Source organism: Kogia breviceps, chromosome 2 (assembly GCF_026419965.1).
Source record: "Kogia breviceps isolate mKogBre1 chromosome 2, mKogBre1 haplotype 1, whole genome shotgun sequence".
NCBI lineage: Eukaryota > Metazoa > Chordata > Mammalia > Artiodactyla > Physeteridae > Kogia > Kogia breviceps.
In genome coordinates this window covers 77,699,503-77,718,915 of record NC_081311.1, presented here as the reverse complement: position 1 = coordinate 77,718,915, position 19,413 = coordinate 77,699,503, and the positions used below count along the sequence as shown (strand labels likewise).

Sequence of the window (19,413 nt, the reverse complement as noted above, 5' to 3'; positions counted from 1 at the left end):
GAAAATGTAATAAAGGAAGTATGCCATTTATGAGATTAAGAGATAATATGAAATAATCGGGAATAAATCTAACAAAAATATGTTTAAGAACTTTCCTGGGGAAATTATAAAAACTTTATTGAGAAATACTGAAGAAGACTAAATAGATGAACAGGTAAACTGTGTTCATATATAAGAAGTATATTATAAAGATATCATTTCTCTTTAATCTTTAGATTCAATGCAATTTCCAACAGGATATGTCACAGAACTTAAGAGACAATTCTAAAATGTCCAAGAATTGTGTATGTGTGTGTATGTGTGTGTGCACCTGTGCATGTGAGCATGTGTGTGTATGATTCTTTATGAAATGGCAAATATGACAGTGTGGTTTCTGTGTGCAAGAAGCAAATTAACCAGTTGATCAATCAGAAATTGACTGACCCATGTAGATATAGATATTAGACATAGGCCAGAGGTGGTATGACAAATGAGTAGGAATGAAAAGATGGTTCAATAAATTGAGTTGGAAAAATGATTTATATGGAAAAATGTAATGTTAGATTCCTACCTCACACCATTTAAAACTATCACTTCCACATGGATTTAGGACTAAATCTAAAAAATGGTAACAGTTTTTTTATCTGAAAAAAATTATAAGTGAATATTTTTACAGTTCAGCATACATGTGGTATCTTAAATAATGCATGAATACAATTTTCTATAAAAGAGACGATTACTAAACTTAAAATAGTAAGGTTAATCACTTTTATTCATCAAAGATTAATTTTTAAATTAAAGACATTTCAAAGCTAAGTTACAAACTGGAAAAGACATTCACCATACACACAACTAGATCAGTATCAAGAAGAATATATAAGTACAAATATCCCAAAAGAAAAATTGCCAAAGGAATAAACAGAGAAGTTCAAGATTACTGGTCTTCAGGGAAATGCAAATCAAGACCACAGTTAAATAGCATTTTATAAGCATTCTACTGGCAAAATGAGAAATTCTGTTCAAAGTGTAGGAGAGATGTGGGTCAACAGAATCTGCTATACATTGCTAGTAGTAAATAGAAGTTTGAAACCACTATGCAGCCACTATGAAACCGTTCTGACAGTCCCTCCTGAAGTCGAACACTCATATATGCTATGGTTTAGCTATTCAACATCTAGATACATTATCTAAGAGAAACCCTTGAATATTAATAGGAGACATATTAAGAATATTCATAGAAATGCTGTTCTCATAATAGCAAAAACAACTCATTTCTTCTAAATGGGAAAATGAAAGAATAAACTGTGCTATATTCCCACAATGGAATATTTTACAGGTAGTCAATATGAATAAGCTACAGTGAAATATCATATATAGTAAATCTTAGTGCCACTATAGTCAGTGGGCAGAGTCCAAAAGGACTGAATAAAGAGTGATACCCCTTTTACAAAGTTAAAACATAAAAAAATATATTTTTGCCTATATATATATACGTAGATGTATGCAAATTACATACTTGGGAAATAATGAAATGATAAACATAAAATTCAGAATGTTGGTACATCACATAAGAAGACAAAATATTTAGATATAGGTCAAGATGCTGGCATTGTGTTTTGATTGGAGGGTTTAGGCATTTTGTTACATTATTTAAAATAACTTGGTAAATAGCTATTTGCATATAAGTTGAAAAGCTAAAAAATAAGATATTGAATGTCCTTTTACATATTGAAAGGTGAATAGCAAAGCTCAGGCCATATGGTTTTTACTTTTGAACTTTTATAAATGTTTACATATTAATGAGAAACTGCTATGTATAAAACTAAGAAGTTTTAAAAAGTTAAATTATTCTCAATCAATATTCTCAGAATCATTAAGCATTTAAATCATACATGCAGATTAAAATGAGGGAGAATTAAAATTTTTTCAAAATAATTTTAAAGAAGGCAAAGACTTATCTACATATAAGATATCTTGGTGCTTATTTCCAAAAATTCCAACAGAGAATATGACAAGTTTACTTCATGTTATTAAAACATGTTTTTAAAAAATGTTTTCTCAAGATATAACAAATTCTTTATTATTTTGGGATACCTTGTTTAGAATGATAAAATGTCATTTTGGACTTAAGTTAGGATAACTCTATTCCTAGCCATCTATGAGGTTCATTATAATTAGGTCTAGCCAAAGTTATTCTACTGTTGGTGGCAGGGGAGGAACCCTACTGAAAAACATGTAGGCCAAGGGTTGTCAAACTATATCCTAATGGTAAAATCCAGCCTGCCACCTCTTTTTGTACAGCCCACTATTTAAGAATGGTTTTACATTTCTAAATTATTGAAAAAAATCAAAATAAGTATAATTTTTTGTGATGCTGTAGGATATTTAAATTTTAGGTTCTGTAAATAAATTTTTGTTGGCTCGTAGCCATCTCTGTTCATTTACCAATTTTTTATGGCTGCTTTTCTGCTAGTATGGAGTAGCTGTGACAGAGACAGTATGGCCTGCAAAGCCCAAAATTTTTACTCTCTGACTCTTTACAGAAAATATTTGTCTATTCCTGACCTAGAGGATTCACATTTTACATACTGTGCATAGAAAATGTTATTTATTTATTTTTGGCCATGCCCCACAGATTGAGGGATCTTAATTCCCCAACCAGGGACTGAATCTGGGCCCCAGCAGTGAAAGTGCCAAGTCCTAACCACTGGACTTCCAGGGAATGACCAGAAAATGTTAATTTTTAATTGAGCTTTTCTAGGACAAAACAGATATCATTGAAGAGAATAAAGTTACCCTATTATTTGTTTGTGTAATGCCCTTTTATTCCTTAAATTGCTGAGCTTCTATATCAGGGCCTCTTGGCCACCATCATGCTTCATGCTTTATTACTATGATGAGGGCTTGTTCCTAGGATTCTTTTGTTTTGTTTTGTTTTTTTAATAGTACCATGTGGCATTTTTTTTCTATAATAAAGGCAAATGAATGGATTGATGACTAGAAGAGTAAGAAATTATATTGCTAGTTACTTAGGTAAAATATTGAACAAAAACTTTTGGAAAAATCAAAATAAACTTCCAAACACCAACACTAGACATATCAAATCTACAATGTAAATTCATATAGAATCTGGTTAGATGCACGCTAAATTCATCTGTTGTGAACACAGAGAAACATTCATTCAAAATATTAGTACAGATACAGTGGACAATCTTCAAAGAAACTACTACTTAACTGATTACACATCCTTTTGTTAAGTGGAAACTCCTTTACTCACATCAGCCTCAAAATTCACCGATATCTTCCTCAAAGAACAAGGGTATTGCACATAGTCCTAATCTTGAAAACAATTTATACTCACACGCACACACGCACACACACACACACACACACACACACACGTATATTGCTAAAAGGCCTTACTAGTATGCATCTACTACATAATGTATATACTCGTCAAAATTCAAAACTGATACATTTATGATACCAGCTTCAAAATTATGCATGCTGATAATACTTGATTTTTCCTGAAATCTTAAGTCACTATAACAAAAATGAACTAATATACTAGAAAAAAATAAAGCTGAAATAAAAATAACAATGAATAGAAATAAGACTTACTTCACAAGAGTACTGTGAAGTTTAAACAGAAATATAAGAACTCACTTGTGATTTCTGTACTTCAATTTATGTATGTTACAGAGCAATGGAAAAATTCAACAGAGTCTTTCATGTGAAAAACTGCTCTGTAAGTCAGAAAGCAATATTCAAACAGTCATTTATCTTTAAATAAATGTAAAATTCCCATTTCTATAAGAGTTATAAATTAGCTAAAGGCGCAAGTTCAAACTAAGGTGAAAAACAAGTTCATTTCCTAGCCCCAACATCTAGGATGAGGATTTTCAGTAGATACATTCCAGAGAATCCAAACATTATGAAAGGTAATAGGCAGCAACTAACACAACAATGTAAAGCAATCATACTCCAATAAAGATGTTAAAAAAAATAAAAAATAAAAATAAGTAAATAAAAATTTAAAAAGGTAATAGGGAAAAGAGCTATCTCAGTGTAAAGAGTTAGACTTTAACCAAAAACACTGAAAATGTTAACAAGTCAATTAACACAGTGGGATACTTGTACTTTAAGAAAACGTAACTATTTGAAAAATCTATAAATTCTGCCGAGTCAAGGAAAAAGAGAAGAAACTACGAGGTGTTTTTTTTTTTCCTTTGCTTGTTTAAAAAATGTAAAATAATGACACCTGAACCAAAAAAAAAAAAAAATTCTGGAATTTACAACACAACAATACCCAGGAGAGGATGTTCAGTTTAACAAAGTTATATAGTTTAACTGTAACTGAAAAGCTAGCTGATAAAAAAAATTATATCTAAGACATTGTCAGAAATGTAGGAAGTAAAGTACACACTTGATTAAAGTTTGGTTTTTGTTTTTAACTAATCCCTGATATGAACTTACTTGCTTTCTTCTTGGTTGACTTTTAAGAACATTAACTAGGAAAAAGAAAAAAAAAAGAAAGAGAGGAAAAACCCCCACTTATCAAAGCTTTCTAATACTTAAACTCCAGTAGGATGACCAGGCCTGAGAACTTAGATCCTGAATTATACTTATGACTCTGTATATTTTTCTACCTTCTAGTAAACTAACCAACAAAAACTAAAGGAAAAGGTTTTAAAACAAGGCTCTAGAAACTGTTTGGAAATAAAAGTATGACATTTTAAAAACTCTGGAAATAAACTGAGAGAAGGGAAGGAAAAACGATTGGTGCTGAACTTATTACATGATTTATAAACACCACAGAAAAATCAGACATTGAGCTCCACCCAAATGCTGTTATTTAAAAGACTATTTTAGAAAGTAAAGACATCCACGTGGCAATTGTAAAATACAGTATTTCCCCAACTTTAGAGGCAAAAATTTAACTTCACTTCATGCAGCTTTCTTTGCAACATTTAAACCCTATAAGCACAAAGTAAACTTACTTGAAAAAAAGAACTTTAAATCTTCCTTAAAGCTCAGAGAGTTAAGTCTTTTGAGGTGGTGGTGGTACCCCTTGTACAATTTTTAAAAAAGAAGACACCTTTCACTTGGAAAGGGAGCACTGTCACATTCCTATTTCCTGAGTAAAAGGGACCTTGTCAAATGTCATTGTAACTCCATTTCCCCATACTTTAAAGCTCTGCTTTTCAAATCAAGTGATGAAGCACAACATATCTGCAAGCCCCATCATAAACATAAGTGTTAATATTTCATGACACTACACCCTTATTTATGGTAGGCATCTATGAGGAAAGTGGCCCTAGTGTTGTTACTGATGAAACAGACGAACTGTTGGGGACACAGACTGAGACACAAAGCAGTTACCGAGGAGGGATGCTCCTTCACCTGGTACTGGTTGCCATGAGGGCCACTGGCATGGCCATACAAAAAGCAATTTTGGCAGAGCTGCGGGTGTGGCAACTTTCGGCATGGGTACCCGAAACCCATCCCACGCTCAAACCAGAAATAGGAGCACTCCATCTCACACCGGAAATGGGAGCACTCCACAGGATGGCAGACCCACGTGGGCAAGCCTATGCTTGAGAAGTAGCCAAAGCCCCAGGGAGGAGGATCAGCCATTGCTGTGTCTAAAGGCATATTCAGCATTCTCTTTTTCAGCTGTGGAAAACAGGTGCAGGCTGAGTGCTCTGTGTAACCAAAAGATGGCCTTTCAAAAGACAGCTGCTGGGAACTTTAAAACTTCCTTTAGAAACTGGTCAAACTTGCTAAATAGCATTAAGCCACTGGAATCTGACATCTGGGAGAAAACATATCCCAACTTGTCCAGCATTTTTCCACCACACATGCTAACACAGCTTTAACAGAAAATACCATCAACTTGCCTCAGGCCTCACTGTCACAGCAGCAATCACGAAGGCGAGGAGGAGCTGCGGGGCTGATCCATGCCGACTCATGAGAAGGAAGGCACATGCTCAGCTAGCAGTAGATGGATGAGGGTCTGTCCCGAGGCGGGACACAATGATCTCAGGGGTTGAGTCCAGTGAATCAAGGCTGTCGTCTCGAAAAGCTTCCAGCATGTTCCAGAGACCAGTAAGACGGAGGCTTCATCGTTTTTTGTACAAATCGTGCTTTGCAATCTGTCAGTTCATAGTCATAGGACATCAAAATTCTGAGCACGTATTTCTATGAACAGCTGCCTCTTCTCTGCCATGTTATGCTTGCTCCCAGTTTCCTCAATCATCTTCCGGGACGGAGCTGGTGGCGCCCAGGTCTCTGGGACGCAGCCGCATTCACCTCCTCCGGCCTGGCCCTCGCTGAGCTGCACGAGCGGCGAACGTTCTCCGGCGCCTGGCTCTCGGTGCTTTCCGCCCGGCGCGACGGGGCCGGGAGCGCGACAACATGAGGCGAGCGAGGGGCGCGAGGGGCTTGAGGTCACGATGGCGTGAGGGGTGTGAGGTCGCGAGGGCACGAAGGGCGTGAGCGCCGCGAAGGACGCGAGGGGCGTGAGCGGCGCGAAGGACGCGAGGAGCGTGAGGGGCGTGAGGGGCGCGACGGGCGGGCACGCGCCGCCTCCGTAGGATTCTGTATAATGACTTCCGGAGTCAATTTCTCCAGCCCAAATGTTTGTATCAGTTTTTAACTACCTCCCCACCACTCAGGTCACTCGCTGCACAATAAATGTTTCCTTTTTTGGCTATAAAATTACTATCCGACTGTGACCCCAACTCACAATGCAAATCTCTTGTAATCAACTGGCGTTTCCTAGCTCCTCTATGAGAGTCTTTATTCAACAACTACCTACCTACCTTCATAAACACACACAATTTTCCTTTTTTCACATCCTTTTACAAAGAATTTATACAATCTAAAAAGTAGGGCTAAAATTATGATCACACTTTTCTTATGAGGTCTTTAACATATATATGATATCATTTGCTGATTTTACTCTCAAGATGCCCTAAAGACATTGTTCACTACATTACAGTTTTCTTTTAATGAAAAACTCCTAGAAAAAGTATTTTATTTCATACTGGAAATAGTTGAGTTTCTACTTAGCAGTTCATCTGCTCATGCACACTGTGAAATAAATAGCCAATTTTATTTCATTTTGCTTTGACTGCTAGAATGTGTATGGATTCATCTTACCTCTCTTCTGATAGAAAACGTCTATTATATCTTCATCCACTTTTTATTTTTATAGATTTTATCTATATTTATAAACTACCATGTACATTGCTGGAACAGTCTATATTATAAATAAGCAATTTATAACATACATAAAAATAATACATTTCCTGTGTGCCAGTAATGTGCTAGGAATTGTCTATAGGTTGTATAAAATTTCTTTTTTGAATACTACTACTACTTATCATATAGTCATGGGCAAAGCCAAGTTTTGTGAGGCCTAAAGCTCATTTAGGGGACCCTTTCTTATAAAAATAATATAAAAAATGTGTTACTTTTGCAAACATTACAAAAAACCAGATCACATTAACCCGTTAGTAGAGCCCCATACAAGGCTTTGGAAGGGGCATATGCAAGTAAGAGGCCCTGACTTAAGCTTTGATAGCTTCAAGGTCAATTTACCTCTGCATATTTTGACTGCTTCTGCTCTGTGAGTCACTTTTCACACACTGTACCATGTAAGGCCAGAACAAGCTTACAGGAAAATTAACTGAGAGAATGTGATGGTTAACTTTATGCATCAGCTTGATGGACAAAGGGATGTCCAAATAGCTGGTAAAACATGGCTTCTGGGTGTGTCTGTAAGGGTGTCGCCTGAAAAGATTAATATTTGAAACGGTGGACAACAGAGTAAAGAAGATGGCCCTCACCAATGCAGGTGGGCATTATCTAATGTGTTGAGGGCCTGAATAGAACAAAAAGAAAGAGGAAGGGCAAATTTGCTCTCTCTGCTTGAGCTGGACTGTCTTCTCCTGCCCTTGGAAATCAGTCCTCCTGGTTTGGGGGCCTTCAGACTCAGACTGGGACTTACACCATCGGCTCCCCTGGTTCTCAGGCCTGTCAGTTTGGACTGGAACCACTCTGCCAGCTTTCCTGGGCCTCCAGCTTGCAGATGGCAGACTGTGGGACTTCTCAGCCTTCATAATTGCTGAGCCAGATCCTCATAATCTCATTCTATATATCTGAATATATTCTATTAGCTTTGTTTCTCTAGAGAACCCTGGTTAAAACAGAGAGGTTGCAATTATTTTTCAAGGTCAAAGGATTGGTGTGTGGTAGATGTGTATTTGAACACTGTTCTGTTTGAATCTCAAACCCATTTATTAAAATCACATTTATTGAGTAGCTTATATACCAGGCACTCTGCTAAATGTGAGCATGCTGTGACAAACCAGACATCTGTCCTGTTCTTATGAAGTGTCTTATGTAATTATTGGTATTACAGGAGTTGGTCATTCAACTCCTTATTTATTCCTTAACCCTCATGTTAAAAAATAAAAAGAACAGTTTGACATATATTTTAAAGGTTTCTGTTCACTTAAAAATTAGTGTACAGTTTAAATTTGCTGGCTTGGCTGGAATACCTGAAACTCTCATTTCCTTTTGTTAATTAATTACAACACAGATTGACATTTTATGGCTCTTACTTTGATCATTAAAAATATATAGATAATGGTTCATGAAAGGAACTATTTTGTTTTCTAAATATATTAGCTTCTCAGTCTGATTCAGAAACTGATGACTAGGTTGATCTTTCTTATACAGCTAACCGTTTTTTACGATCTTGGTCTGAGCACTGCAGAAAGCAGTATTAAAGATCTTTAAACATCAAATCTCACATCCGAAGTCCTAGTTTTTAGTTTGGAGCTCTTACCCCAAATTCCTTGTAAGACAGTAAGACTAAACCTGGAAAGCTAGAAAAGTCAGATTCCTGGACCCACATCCCTTATCACTGACTCAGATTTCTGGAGTAGAGCTGAATTTTAAACCACACTCCTAGGTGATTTTGATGCATGTGGACCACACTTCACAATCTGAAGAGCATAGCTCAAATATACTAATGAGATCACAATTATTTTGATATTTCAAAATAAAGAACAAAAATTATGTAAATTTAAAATCATTAAATAGATGATCTTATAAGGAGGTTGTGGAAACTTTTCATTCCTCTCTTTCTTTCTGTATATTTCTTCTCTTTTCATGTCCATGTCTCTTCTCTTTCCTGGATACCTCTCCTCTGTATATTCTTCTCTCTGTAGTCATTCATTTAATATATCACTGTACCTTGGAATCCATCCTGGATTCTTATATTTCATTACTATTTTTGGACAGTCCTATCACTTCTGTGTCTTCAAACACTGCTCATAGGCTAGATCCAAATTTTTATCATATACAGATTTTTTTTTCTGAATTTTGGACTCCCAGCTCCATTCAGTTCTCTAACGGTAATGACTAAATGACTCCAAAGACCCAAAATTCAACATGTCCAAAGTTGAAATTAATGTTGGCCCTCCAACCAGAAAATCTGTCCATTCCTTCTTCTGAGATTTCTATTTCAGCTTTAATTTACACACTACAATGCATCCATTCACCCAAACCAGATTCCAGGAAGTCATCTTTTTCTCTTCATATCCTCTCACCCATTATGTCAAGTCAATCAAAAAATGCTCTCGATTCTTGTTCTTAAAAAAAAGACAAAAAACCCAAAACACTCATTGTTTCCATACCTCTATCACACCTTTGTCCAAGGCCTCATAATTTCTCACTGATGTTACTGTAATGGTTTTTTATTTGGGCAAACTTTTTCTGGAGCTGATTTTCCTCAAAACCATTCCCCACACTGCTTCCAGGTGGATCTTTCTAAAATACAATTCTGATCACTTACTCCCTCGCTTAACATTCCTTAACAGACCTCCATTGCTGCCAGGATAAATACAAACCTCTTGGCATGACATGCTCTATCTGCACAAACCTCTTGGCATGACATGCTCTATCTGCTGTGTACCTGTCTAATCTCATTTCTCACATTCTGCTTTTGACACTCCAATCACACTGAATTCCTGAAAGTTCATATCCAGAATGTACTACATTTCAGAACTTTGTACATTCTGTCCCCAAGACTGTGATTGCCTTTATCCCCTTCTTTGTCCTCTCAACTTTCCTATATTCTTCTCTCTCACTGAATCTGGTTTATGTGCTTAGGCAGTGTTTGAGGATTTCAGGGATAAGCAGGGAAAAAGATATGACCTGGCAGTAGTACTTATGAGCTTTATTTTGATGGAATGCATGCAGGGGAGGTACCTTCCAGCATCAGAAGTCTGGAGGCTTAGGGGTGGGAACCACCATCTAGAAGGGGAGGGGGCAAGACCTCAAGGAAAAGGGGCTCAGAGAGAGCCTTCTACATCTAGAGGATGTACTCAGCAGCCTGTCAAAGGCTCTCCTGGCAGACAGCTCCCAAGGGAAATAGTGGCTTTGTGTTTTTTGTTGTCTTGTGGTTTTATCTTATCTTTGGCTAGCAGGCATTAGGTGCAGTTTTGTGGGATATGAAAAGCAAAGAGACGCTAAAAGGCTAAAAATCTGCTTAGTTTAGTGATGTTTAACAAGCTAACAATTGGATGTGTAAAAAATTTGAGTTTGTCACTGTTGAGCTTTCAGGTAATATATCTCAGTCTGATCTAAAGAAATAAACAAAGGCCAATATATAGGAACCATCTTTGGCTCATTTGTATGACTGGTGTCTCTATGATGGTGATGCTTTTATCCCACTGAACTATTATGTGTTGTTTGTATATGACTTCCTGGAGAGTAGACATGAGTTTTTATAATTCCTAATATGGACTTCATAGGACTTAGAGTAGTATGTGCTACAAAGTGGAACACTAATGTCTGTTTCATGAATAATTATTCATATCATATCCATGTATTTTTAAATTCATCCAGAAGTGTTCCTCCAACTGGATGCCATAAGAAAGTCTCATCTACCTGGAGACACAATATTTAAGCTAGATTTGTGTTCATGCAGGACTTAGGCAGTCATTTAATTTCAATAACCAAAATCTTCAAACTTGAAGAGAAAGTAATTCATTTCTAAAATATAACTTGCTTATAGAAACATCACATTAAACTCAGAATATATGCCGATAGGCCAAGGACATTTTATTCAGTTTTCAAGCCTGCTGTATTCTAGGAGAGAAGTTTTAGTAATTTATAGCTATTTCCCTCAAAGCCTACCAGTGTCAGAGAATATGGGTTCCTGATGCCAGAGTGATTCCATGAAAATTGGTCTGGGCTGTTGATTCATGGACTAGCTGAGCAGTTCCCTGTAGTAGTAGGTCAGGGAGATGGAAAGAATGTGTGAGGCTAGAAAAGAAATCCATTGTCTGCCCAGGATAGCAGAGTCAATGAAGGGGACAAACAGTTTCCATACGTATAAACATCTAAACAAAGAGGATTCCATCATGGATAGAAGAAATTTTAATTAGAAAACTGAACTCAACTGGATTAAATGATTCACAGAAATGACAGGCTCAGCTAAGAAGCCAGCAACTGAAAAGGGTGAAAATAGTGCAAATTTCAGGTGTGATCTGATTCAGGTTCCAGCTTTTACCTCTGATTCATTCAGCTCCTCTCTTGTTCTTGTGTCATCCTCCTTCCCCATGTGTAATAAAATAGTTTTAGCAGTTCTTGTCTTCACTACCATATATCACGCCATTCATAAGGAGAGTGAGCCTGTGGGTCCCCAATTTTTGAGAAAAAAAGCCTCAAAATTCCGTCCTTGGATCAGTTTAAGTCATAATGCCAACTCTTAACTATTTTTTTTGTCAAGGGGAGTGAAATGTTCTCTTCGGGCTTACCTAGTTCATGGGTTCCACATCAGGAAAATCTATATTTCTCCTTTACATTATGAAATCCTCTATAGAAACCTGGGGCTGTCAAGATGGTCTAGGGGAAAGGCTGAGGGAAGACAACCAGTGGCCCCTACAGAAGATTAGATGAGGAGTTGGTCAGGTGGCAGCTCAAGCAAACTAGCCCAAACTTGGCATAGGAAATATTTGTAGTTAGCCTTTGATGTATTTGCCTAGTTTTTATCAGTATGTTAAATAACACTGCTCCTCAAAGCAACTTATACTTTTTATCTTTTATCTTGTTTATCATATTAATTTCCTAATCCCCTTTTTTTACAGGTAAACTCCACTTCAAGTCCAGTCTCAGCTCGGATTCCAAACTTGAGTTCTCTGACAAACAAGATCTGGCTTAATTTGGCATGCTAGATATATAATAGATACAGTAATACACAAAGAAGAACACATAAGGTATAAAATTTGAACTGTCATCCAAATAGTGGGAATGACTAGCTCATTTCCAAATTTGAGTTTTCAGCTCTTTATTAAAGTTCATATCACTTACTAATCCTTTTTCTCTAAATCTGTAGCCCTTGGTTTGTGATTTCTCCCTCCGTCTCTCCCTCTCTTCTTTCCTTCTTTCTCTCCCTCCTCTCTCCTATTAGAATATAGTTTCCATCTGTCTCATCCATGGGCACATTTCCAGCACTCAGCAAAGTGCCTATTTCAGAGGAGACACTCATTCATATTTGCTAAGCAAGCCCACTGCATTACCTTTCACACTTTATTATATTGTGTGTCCTCCTTGACCATGGCTATGTACGTAGTGGACCAAGATACATTGTACAGGCTATAGTTAAGCAACAGAGGAAAGCTCACGTAATGCACAGGGCTGAGACCCATGAGTGTCCTGCTCTTTGCATTTTGTTTTAAACAACTGTCAAGCTTCACTGACATTTATAACTCTCAGATCTGAATAATGCAAATAAGTTCTTCCAGGGAGGGAAATCTTTTGTGAAATGGAAAGTACAATGTAGCTCACCTTAATTGTTAACAATATAATGAAAATAAATTATCTCAGAAATTGGAAATTTGCATTTGAATTATCAGAAACATTTATTGAGCTAAATGTCAAGGAAAAAAACACCACAATTATTTTATATTCTGAAGCTAGGAAATGTAGCCAAGATTTGATAATCCCACTCTATTTGATTTCTCTATTCTGTCTTTATCAGTCACATCACATTTTGTTTCACCATTTTACTAGAACAAATATAGGTGAAATCACTTTCAACATCTTCCTGATGTTGTTCAGCAGATGAATACTAAGGAAAAATGGGACCCTGGCTTTCTACATGAAATGAGCTGATTGTAGCTACTTCTATTATGGCATTTCTTTTTAAGAGGTTGTGTCACCAAGTCAAGCCTTGGTAAATTTAAGAAAATTGAAATCGTATCAAGTATCTTTTCTGACCACAATGCTATGAGACTAGATATCAATTACAGGAAAAACTCTGTAAAAATTACAAACACATGGAGGCTGAACAATACACTACTTAATAACCAAGAGATCACTGAAAAATCAAAGAGGAAATCAAAAAATACCTAGAAACAAATGACAATGAAAACACAACAACCCAAAATCTATGAGATGCAGCAAAAGCAGTTCCAAGAGGGAAGTTTATAGCAATACAATCCTACCTTAAGAAACAAGAAACATCTCAAATAAATAACCCAACCTTACACCTAGAGCAATTAGAGAAAGAAGAACAAAAACCCCCAAAGTTAGCAGAAGGAAATAAATCATAAAGATCAGATCAGAAATAAATGAAAAAGAAATAAAGAAAACAATAGCAGAGATCAATAAAACTAAGAGCTGGCTCTTTGAGAAGATAAACAAAACTGATAAACCATTAGCCAGACTCATAAAGGAAAAAAGGAGGAAGACTCAAATCAACAGAATTAGAAATGAAAAAGGAGAAGAAACAACTGACACTGCAGAAATACAAAGGAACATGAGAGATTACTATAAGCAAATATATTCCAATAAAATGGACAACCTGGAAGAAATGGACAAATTCTTAGAAATGCACAACCTTCCAAGACTGAACCAGGGAGATATAGAGAATATAAACAGACCTATCACAAGCATTGAAATTGAAACTATGATTAAAAATCTCCCAACAAACAAAAGTCCAGGACCAGATGGCTTCACAGGAGAATTCTATCAAACATTTAGAGAAGGGCTAACACCTACCCTTCTCAAACTCTTCCAAAATATAGCAGAGGGAGGAACACTCCCAAACTCATTCTATGAGGCCACCATCACCCTGATAGCAAAACCAGACAAAGACTTGAGAAAGAAAGAAAACTACAGACCAATATCACAGATGAACATAGATGCAAAAATCCTCAACAAAATACTAGCAAACAGAATCCAACAGCACCTTAAAAGGATCATACACCATGATCAAGTGGGGTTTATCCCAGGAATGCAAGGAATCTTTAATATAGGCAAATCAATCAATGTGATACACCATATTAACAAATTGAAGGAGAAAAACCATATGATCATCTCAATAGATGCAGAGAAAGCTTTCAACAAAATTTAGCACCCATTTATGATAAAAACCCTCCAGAAAATAGGCATAGAGGGAACTTACCGCAACATAATAAAGGCCATATATGACAAATGCACAGCCAACATCGTCCTCAATGGTGAAAAACTGAAACCATTTCCACTAAGATCAGGAACAAGACAAGACTGCCCACTCTCACCACTCTTATTCAACAGTTTTGGAAGTTCTAGCCACAGCAATCAGAGAAGAAAAATAAATAAAAGGAATCCAAATTGGAAAGGAAGACGTAAAGTTGTCACTGTTTGCAGATGACGTGATACTATACATAGAGAATACGAAAGATGCTACCAGAAAACTGCTAGAGCTAATCAATGAATTTGGTAAAGTAGCAGGATACAAAATTAATGCACAGAAATCGCTGGCATTCCTCTACACTAATGATGAAAAATCTGAGAGTGAAATTAAGAAAACACTCCCATTTACCACTGCAACAAAAAGAATAAAATACCTAGGAATAAACCTACCTAAGGAGACAAAAGACCTGTATGCAAAAAATTATAAGACACTGATGAAAGAAATTAAAGATGATACAAGTAGATGGAGACATATACCATGTTCTTGGATTTGAAGAATCAACATTGTGAAAATGACCATACTACCCAAAGCAATATACAGATTCAATGCAATCCCTATCAAATTAACACTGGCATTTTTCACAGAACTAGAACAAAAAATTTCACAATTTGTATGGAAACACAAAAGACCCCAAAGAGCCAAAGTAGTCTTGAGAAAGAAAAATGGAGCTGGAGGAATCAGGCTCCTGGACTTCAGGCTATACTACAAAGCTACAGTCATCAGGACAGTATGGTACTGACACAAAAACAGAAATATAGATCAGTGGAACAGGATAGAAAGCCCAGAGATAAACGCATGCACATATGGTCACCTTTTCTTTGATAAAGGAGGCAAGAATATACAATGGAGAAAAGACAGCCACTTCAATAAGTAGTGCTGGGAAAACTGGACAGCTACATGTAAAAGAATGAAATTAGAACACTCCCTAACACCATACACAAAAATAAACTCAAAATGGATTAAAGACCTAAATGTAAATCCAGACACTATCAAATGCTTAGAGGAAAACACAGGCAGAACACTTTATGACATAAATCACAGCAAGATCCTTTTTGACACCTCCTAGAGAAATAGAAATGTTAAAAAATAAACAAATGGGACCTAATGAAACTTCAAAGCTTTTGCACAGCAAGGAAACCACAAACAAGACAAAAAGACAACACTCAGAATGAGAAAAAATATTTGCAAATGAATCAACTGACAAAGGATTAATCTGCAAAATTTACAAGCAGCTCATTATCAAAAAAACAAACAACCCAATCCAAAAATGGGCAGAAGACCTAAATAGACATTTCTCCAAAGAAGATATACAGATTGCCAACAAACACATGAAAGAATGCTCAACATCATTAATCATTAGAGAAATGCAAATCAAAACTATAATGAGATATCATCTCACACAGGTCAGAATGGCCATCATCAAAACTTCTACAAACAATAAATGCTGGAGAGGGTGTGGAGAAAAGGGAACTCTCATACACTGTTGGTGGGAATGTAAATTGATACAGCCACTATGGAGAACAATATGGAGGTCCCTTAAAAAACTAAAAATAGAACTACCATATGACCCAGCAATCCCACTACTGGCCATATACCCTGAGAAAGCCATAATTCAAAAAGAGTCATGTACCACAACGTTCATTGCAGCTCTATTTACAATAGTCAGGACGTGGAAGCATGTTGCATGTTGAAGCATGTTGAAGTGTCCATCAACAGATGAATGGATAAAGAAGATGTGGCCCATATATACAATGGAATATTACTCAGGCATAAAAAGAAATGAAATTGAGTTATTTGTAGTGAGGTGGATGGACCTAGAGTCTGTCATACAGAGTGAAGTAAGTCAGAAAGAGAAAAACAAATACTGTATGCTAACACATATATATGGAATCTAAAAAAAAAAAAAAAAAGAAAAATGGTCCTGATGAACCTAGGGGCAAGACCAGAATGAAGATGCAGACCTCCTAGAGAATGGACCTGAGGACACAGGGAGGAGGAAGGGTAAACTGGGACAACGTGAGAGAGTGGTAGTGTATATATGGACACATATACACTACCAAATGTAAAATAGATAGCTGGTGGGAAGCAGTCACATAGCACAGGGAGATCAGCTTGGTGCTTTATGACCAGCTAGAAGGGTGGGATAAGGAGGGTGGGAGGGAGGGAGATGCAAGAGGGAAGAGATATGGGGATATATGTATATGTATAACTGATTCACTTTGTTATAAAGCAGAAACTAACACACCATTGTAAAGCAATTATACTCCAATAGAAACGTTAAAAAAAAAAAAGAGGATGTGTCACTCTTTATTGAGTGGAAATGAGCTTCATGAATAATGTTCAAATTCATAAAAGGTTAATGTCAATAGAGGCAGCTTGATTATATATACCTTTTCCCCATATTTTTGAGATTTCTTGGGATAGTGGAAAATAAGATTTTCTTTTATGAAATATCTCTTCTTTTTTATAATAGAGGAAAACTAAATTTCTCATATAGAATAATATAAATTTGAACGAAGTAAAATATTTGGGTTGGCTGGTAGACAAGACAATGATAAGGTTTTTTTAGATATTCCACCTGAAAGAAATAAGATTATGAAATAAAAATTCTACCCACATAATAAAGAGAACAAAAGGAAGAATTTTCCCTAATAATTCTAACATGAGCCAAATAAGCTAGTTTGAACCTGAATATATAATTACATTGACTAATGAAAAAGTCACATTATAAATCCCTTTTACCTTTACTGTCTTGTACGCTTAGAATTTAGTCTCGGTAATACCATAATAATTAACTCATATTAATCAGCCATGGAATAAGCATAACAACTGGTATTTGTATAACAGATCACATGGATTACAGTTCTTATCTTATTTCGTTCTCCCGGCCTTTGGCAATACAGATAATATTATCCTTTTATTACATACAAAGTGATCGATGATCAAAGTCGGTAAAAGACAAGCCTAAAATGACACCGGCATGAATCTGGGAGTCCTGACCATCAAGTATAGGGTTTTTTTTCCCCCCACCGCCCAAAGGACTGCTTTCCCCTCTGGGTGAAGTCATATGCATCAGAAACAACCTGGGAGGCCCTGATTCCCCAGTATCACACTCTGCCTGCTGTGTGGACAGCTTTGTTATGGCTTTATGTTTTATTCCAGTTCGTCTATCCTTTCTTCCATTGTCCATTGCTTCATATTCTCGGACACCATTTCCTGGCCATCTGGCTGGATGTCCTTCAATGGCCATAGCTGAGCCCCCAGGCCACTTGCTACACACCTTATTTTCTTTCATTCTGTACTTACCAGTACAAGTAATCCTTTCATGTTTGCCCTTGACAAATAAAATGGGGTCTACATGATTTATATTCAAGGAATACAGTAGATTGTATCACAACACACATAAGGAAAAGACTTCATTCTATTATAAGTAGAATTGTTAAAGAAAATACAGGTTACCCAGGTAATCTGAATTTAAGGTAAACAGATATTTTTTTAAGTATAAGTGTACCCTAAAGATTGCATAGAGCATACTTATCCTGAAAAAAATTTATTGTTTATTTGATATTCAAATTTAACTGCTTATTCCATATTTTTTATTTGCTAAATCTAACAACCCTAACTGTAAAAGAAATATGACTCTTTTTCAAGTTACCTCAGATCTCGTTTAATAGTTTAAGTACAGGAGGATTCTACAGATAGGATTGGAATATGTGACGAATCCACAAATGAATATTCACAAGAAGCATTTTACACGTCCCCCCCAAAAATTTGCTTCCAATCCAGCAGCTAACTCTTTCAGAAATCACCAAAATCACACGTTGAGGCAGAATGCTGCATGACAGATGGAACATTAGCCTGCTTTACATTATGAAACTGGGAAGTGAGTGTGCTATGAAGTTGAAAATGTCTGCAATAAAATAAAATTATGCTTCTGTATCTCAGTAGATTTCAAATTATAAAATTCATGTTATGCTTCCTGGCAGCTCTCCTGTTAACATATTAATTTCAAAAATTATTGGATGTGCTTAATATCAACTTCTGACTTTTAATTAAGAAAACCTAAATATTATTGGTTGAGTTTCAGCCTATGCTATACTAACCCAATATATTTGCCTCTCATGTGTATGACCTGGGCAAATCTTGTGGTGGATGCAAGGCTGGCGTTTGTTATGGAGGAGTTTAAATTTAGATGGGACACATAACCAAAAAGTACAGGGTCTTTAATTAAGATGTCAATAAAATACCTGAGTAGATTAGTACATCTTTGCATATTTTCTCCTTTGTTTTTCACTTTTTTGCACCTTCAGTTTTGTGTATATGAGCTCTCCATTTCTGACTCCCAGAGCTATAATTTTCATTCTAATACTAAAAAAGTTTCTTCATTTCTAGATTAAGCTACTTGCTTTTCAGTTCTATTCTGCATATCCCTTACTGTGCTTCTAGTGGTGTCTGTTCTTTGTGCTTACAATTGTGGCTTTTTTTCACTTATTCAATCATGAGAAGTCCTCGTGAAAGTGAGTACCAACTTAGCAAAACTTACTTAGTAAGACTTTACTTACTGAGAAAGTAAAATACACTTATTTGGCATATCTATTGTTATGCTTAATAGATATTTTTATCCATCAAAGATCTTAAGTACTGTACTTGTGTCTGTAATACATAAGTAATCTTACGATTATCACCAAGATCACTGACTAGTATTTCCTTGAGGGAGTTTGTAGGTGTGAGTTAGCAAGTTCTTGTTCCAAAATGTGGGAATATGATAATTTTACTTATTTATTAATATTTATGTTGTTTCCTTAAAGGAATATTTAACAGACTGAAAAAAAGAACCACTTTTACCTTGGCAGTTTTAGAATTAATTGTCATCAAATCCCAGACTTGGGAGGAAT

General features: G+C 36.1%; 1 pseudogene; it reads right to left on the bottom strand.

The window, feature by feature from the left end:
- Window positions 1-5,262: 5,262 nt before the first annotated feature.
- Window positions 5,263-6,238, bottom strand: LOC131750350 (dystrobrevin beta pseudogene; annotated as a pseudogene).
- Between the last annotated feature and the right edge of the window lie 13,175 nt (window positions 6,239-19,413).